The sequence below is a fragment of the Arachis ipaensis genome, chromosome B04, assembly GCF_000816755.2.
Source record: "Arachis ipaensis cultivar K30076 chromosome B04, Araip1.1, whole genome shotgun sequence".
NCBI lineage: Eukaryota > Viridiplantae > Streptophyta > Magnoliopsida > Fabales > Fabaceae > Arachis > Arachis ipaensis.
The window spans coordinates 7,199,815-7,205,887 of NC_029788.2; positions in this window are offsets into that span (position 1 = coordinate 7,199,815).

A 6,073-nucleotide genomic window follows, 5' to 3' on the forward strand; every position below is an offset into this window, starting at 1 on the left:
AGATTTTATTTAGTTATTAGTTGTTATTAATAGTTAGTTAGTACTGATAATTATTGGTGATCTAGGAATTATTATTATCCGTTTATCTATGAATATATAAATAAATAATTATGTAACAAAAATTTGATGAAAATTTACGTAACAGTATGTTGGAGTTAGATTAAATAATTAGTGTTACGGATCCGATCCATAGATCCTACACCTGAAACGGTTCTCGAATCCGTCTACTCGGGTCCGACCCGTTTCGCCCCTCTAGAAGGTCCGGAACCGGCCCTTTAGAGTTCCTAACCGACTTTCGAATTCAAAGCCTCCCTTATCTTAGCCAAACAAGATAAGATAAGATAATCACCAATCGCCTATAAATAAAGGACCCAGGTCCCCCCAGGTATTCATTCATTCCTCGCACCTTCTACCTCTTAGATCCATTCTGACTTGAACGTCGGAGTGTCTTTGCAGGTACCACCCCCCATTGCTCCAGTCAAGCGATCCGGATTCGGCCTTGCCCGCAGGTTCCCGATCCACCCTTGAACCCGTATCAGAGACATCTCGTACATTGGCGCCGTCTGTGGGGAACCTCGCGTCAGCCGAGCCGAATGGGGGACGTCCTAGAGGGGACCCCCTCAAGCCAGGATAACTCCCAACCGCTTAACCCAACCCCAGAACAATGGAAGTCACGAACCAAGCAAGAATAACAAGTACTGTCCAACACACGAACGACCACGTCGTCACGGACCATAAACATCCCGAGAAAGCTAGGGACAAAGCGGCACAGATCATCCAGGATCTCTGCCTCCGGGTCCAAGAACTCGAAGGCAAATTGACCAATAGAGAAAAACACAACAACGAGCGCGGAAGCCACGCAACTTCCAGATCAAGATCTCGCCGCGGTAGGTCGCCGACCCGACGACACGAGAGAAGAGACGGTCGCAGCGCCTCTCGCGACCACAGACACGAGAAATCGCCAGAACGGCGACATAACAAAAAACACAACCGCAACGTTTTCCGAGATCTGAGTTATCAACACTACTCAGACGAAGATCGGAGGGACCGAAACACCAAGCGCACGAGAAACGACCATATAATAATGGGAGCTACGCCTTTCACAGAAAGAATCTTAAGAGCAAAACTACCCAAAGGCTTCGACAAACCTATCGACATGAAGTATGATGGAACCAAAGATCCCCAGGAACATCTAACGGCCTTCGAAGCCAGAATGAACCTGGAAGGAGCGGCCGACGCGGTCCGATGCAGAGCTTTCCCGGTAACCCTTGCCGGGCCAGCGATCAAATGGTTCAACGCCCTCCCAAACGGATCCATAGCCAGTTTCCACGATATAACACGAAAATTCATGGCCCAGTTCACTACTAGGATCACCAAAGCCAAACACCCCATCAGCTTACTAGGGGTCACGCAAAAACAAGAGGAATCCACAAGAAAATACCTCGACCGCTTCAACGACGAATGCCTAACGGTCGACGGACTCACGGATTCTGTCGCAAGCCTTTGTCTGACCAATGGGCTAATGAACGAAGATTTTCGCAAACACCTCACCACCAGACCGGTATGGACCATGCATGAGATCCAAAACGTCGCCAAAGACTACATCAACGACGAAGAAGTCAGCCAAGTCGTCGCTGCCAACAAGCGGCAGCACGGCAACACCCAACGCGGCAATTCGGCTTCTCATAACCCAACACCCAAAGAGAATCCACGAAACCACCCCAGGCCGACCAACCGACCACCAAGAATAGGCAAATTCTCTAATTACACGCCCCTGACGGCACCGATTACGGAGATATACCACCAAATAGCAGATCGAGGCATCATTTCGAAAGCCCGACAACTCAAAGAAAGGACAGGAGGCAATAAAATCCTCTACTGCGACTACCACCGAGGCTACGGTCACAAAACACAAGATTGCTTCGACCTGAAAGACGCCCTCGAATAAGCCATACGAGACGGCAAACTCCCAGAATTTGCCAAAATCATCAGAGAACCAAGACGCGAGGAGAGAGACAGGTCGCCAGAAAGAGAAGGGCGTAACCCGAGAGCCCAAAAGCAACCCCCCAGGGAAAGCCCAGAGGAGGATCCGACCATCATAGTAAACGTCATCACGGGCAAGGACGTATCAAGCAAGTCAAAACTAACAATGAAGAAAAATCTCAAGGTAATGGCTGTCGGAAACCAAGCCCCAACCTCCGCGGCCGACAATACAGTAACGTTTTTACCAGAGGACTGCCAACATGGCACCTCAGCCGAAGATGCCCCCTTCGTCATCTCGGCTAGAATCTGAACAGGCCTGGTACGAAGGATACTGGTAGACACCGGGGCAGATTCGAACATCCTCTTCCGAGGAGCCTTCGATAAACTCGGACTCCACAACGACAACCTCCAAACACACCGCCATGGCGTCACGGGACTCGGGGACAACTTCCTCAAACCAGATGGCTCAATTACCCTCCCCATCACCATAGGAACAAGCAACCAGAAAAAGACAATCCTATCTGAATTCGTAGTCCTAAAGGACTCCACAGCCTATAACGTGATCCTCGGAAGAAAAACAATCAACGACTTCTCCGCAGTCATCTTTACCAAATACCTCCTCATAAAGTTCAGAACCGACGACGGCTCAGTCGGTACCATCCACGGGGACTGAGAGGTCGCAGCCGAATGCGACAACACCAGCCTAGCCCTAAGGAAAAAATCTCGAGATGCAGCCGGAGTATTCCTAGCCGACCTAGATGCACGACAAGACGGCCAACCCAGGCCAGAACCAGAAGGAGACATGGAAAAGCTACAAATAGGGCCAACCAAGGAGGAATACACCTTCATTAATAGGAACCTCCCATACGATCTTAAAGAAGAACTCTCCCAACTCCTAAAACAAAACAGAGACTTGTTCGCGTTTACACCAGCCGATATGCCGGGAATAAACCCCGACCTAATGTCCCACCGTCTAGCCGTGGATCCCAAAGCTAAACCAGTGGCACAAAGAAGACGAAAAATGTCACCAGACCGAGCCACCGAAGTCAAAAAACAAGTTAAAGCCCTACTCGTAGCCGACTTCATCCGGGAACTCCCCTACACAACCTGGCTAGCCAACGTCGTACTAGTGAAAAATCTAACGGGAAATGGCGAATGTGCGTCGACTACACGGACATCAACAAAGCTTGCCCGAAGGACGCCTTTCCCCTACCAAACATAGACGGGTTGGTAGACGCTGCATCCGGCCACCGATACCTCAGCTTCATGGACGCATATTCCGGCTACAACCAAATTCCGATGCACCGACCAGACGAAGAGAAAACAGCGTTCATCACCCCGGACGGGACATACTGCTACACAGTAATGCCCTTCGGCTTGAAAAATGCTGGAGCCACCTATCAAAGACTTGTTAACAAAATTTTTCGAGACCTGTCTGGAAACAAATTAGAAGTCTACATAGACGACATGCTCGCCAAAACTGAATCCGGCGAACAACTAACCGACGATCTCAAGGTCATAATGAACACCCTACGAAAGCACCGAATGCGACTCAACCCAGCAAAATGTGCCTTCGGAATGGAGGCAGGGAAGTTCCTCGGCTTCATGATTACGCAACGCGGAGTTAAAGCAAACCCAGAGAAATGTCGCGCCGTCCTCGAGATGACAAGCCCCAAAAACCTTAAAGACATCCAAAAGCTCACCGGCCGACTAACGGCATTATCGCGTTTTCTCGGGGCATCGGCTCAAAAAGCGATCCCTTTCTTCAAACTAATGAAGAAAGGAGCCCCTTTTAAATGGGAAGCGGAATGTGAAGAAGCATTCCAACACTTCAAGAGGGTCCTAGCGGAACCACCAATCCTCGCCAAACCCCAAACAGGGGAAACACTCTACCTGTACCTCTCCATAACGGAAGAGGCACTCGCAGCAGCACTCATCCGTGAAAACGAGAAAAAGGAGCAAAAACCCGTATACTTCATAAGCAAAGTCTTACAGGATGCGGAAGCTCGCTACTCACGCTTGGAAAAGCTAGCTTTCGCACTCCTTACAGCCTCCCGACGCCTGCGATAATACTTCCAAGCTCATCCCGTGACGGTCCGAACCGACCAGGCGGTCAAGCAGGTTCTACAGAAACCCGACCTAGTGGGAAGAATGCTAGCATGGTCCATCGAGCTATCTCAATTCCAAATTAAGTTCGAACCCCGAAATGCAATCAAAGCACAAGCCATGGCCGATTTCATCGCCGAGATGACTCCGGGAAAGCTCACCCCCGAATCATGGAAATTACACGTCGACGGGTCGTCGAACTCCACCTACGGAGGCGCCGGTGTCATACTCGAAAACCAAAACGGGATCACGATCGAACAGTCGGTACGATACGAATTTCCAGTATCAAACAACCAGGCAGAATACGAAGCCCTCTTGGCAGGACTGACCTTAGCCCGAGAAGTCGGAGCGAAGGTCCTAGAAGTAAATACTAATTCACAGGTAGTCAGCTCCCAAGTTAACGGAGACTACCAGGCACGAGATCCCCTACTCCAGCAATACCTCACCAAGGTTAACAAACTAAAAGAAGGGTTCGAGCACGTTACCATACAACATGTGCCCAGGGAACGAAATGCTAGGGCAGACCTACTCTCCAAACTAGCCAGTACCAAACCAGGACATGGTAACAAATCGCTAATCCAGGAAGTCGTTAGGTCGCCCTCCGTGTCAACAACAAACGCCCACCTGACATCCTCGAACCAGGAATCTTGGACCCACCCTATCCTACAGTACCTCCTCGACGGAGTTTTACCTCCAGACCCAAAAGAGGGAAAACGAATAAAAAGGGAAGCCGCCAACTACACTATCGTCGCAGGACAACTATACAAACGCGGATTCTCACAACCCCTACTCAAATGTGTCGAACCCGGGGACACGGAGTATATACTCCGCGAAATCCACGAAGGCTGCTGCGGTCACCATGTCGGAGGCAAAACATTAGCCCAAAAAATCATTAGGGCAGGCTACTTCTGGCCTACAGTTATTCGAGACTCCATACAATTAGTAAAAAACTGCAATAAATGCCAGAGGCACGCCAATATCCACCAAGCCGCCCCACACCAACTCAGCACCATATCGGCAGAACGGCCATTCGGCACCTGGGGAATTGACCTCGTCGGACCCTTCCCTACAGCACCCGACCAACTCAGATATCTCATTGTCGCCATAGATTACTACACCAAATGGATCGAGGCCGAACCTCTGGCCTCTATAACGGCGACCGAGTGCCGAAAATTCGTCTGGCGGCAGATCATCACCCGTTTCGGGATCCCCGAGGTCGTCATCTCGGACAACGGAACCCAGTTTGCTGACAAAAAATTCAGAGAGTTCTTAGAAGGATTACACATATCCCATCGCTTCAGTTCGGTGGAACACCCCCAAACAAACAGACAGGTGGAATCCGCAAACAAAATAATCGTCAAAGGACTCAAAAAACGGCTCGACGAAGCCAAAGGACTGTGGGCAGACGAATTAGGATCGGTCCTATGGTCATACCGAACAACACCTCAAACGACCACGGGGGAAACGCCTTTCTGATTAACATACGGTGTAGAAGCAGTCGTCCCAGTAGAAATCGGAGACCCAAGCCCCAGGAAAACGGTCGGAGGAAACGACGAAGAAGCAGAACGAGACCTCATTAACGAAGAAAGAAACACAACTCACATCAAAGAGCTAGCACTCAAACAAAGAATCAGCTTAAGATATAATCACGGCGTCGTCCGACGAGAATTCGCGGCCGACGACCTCGTCCTGTGACGAAACGATATCGGTCCCCCGACCCCAGGAGAAGGAAAGCTCGCCCCCAACTGGGAAGGACCATACAGAATCAAGGCTGTAATCGGAAAAGGAGCGTACAAACTCGAACGGCGACGAAGTCCCGAGGACATGGAACGCCGCCAACTTACGACGATACTACGCCTAAGACCGACCTAAATAGGTCGCCCCTTTATTTTCCTTTCTATTTTTATCCTTTATTTATATTTTTAGTACTTCTCCTCCCAGATTCCCCAGGTTTTAAAGGGATTTCTCATCTAAGTTTTAATCT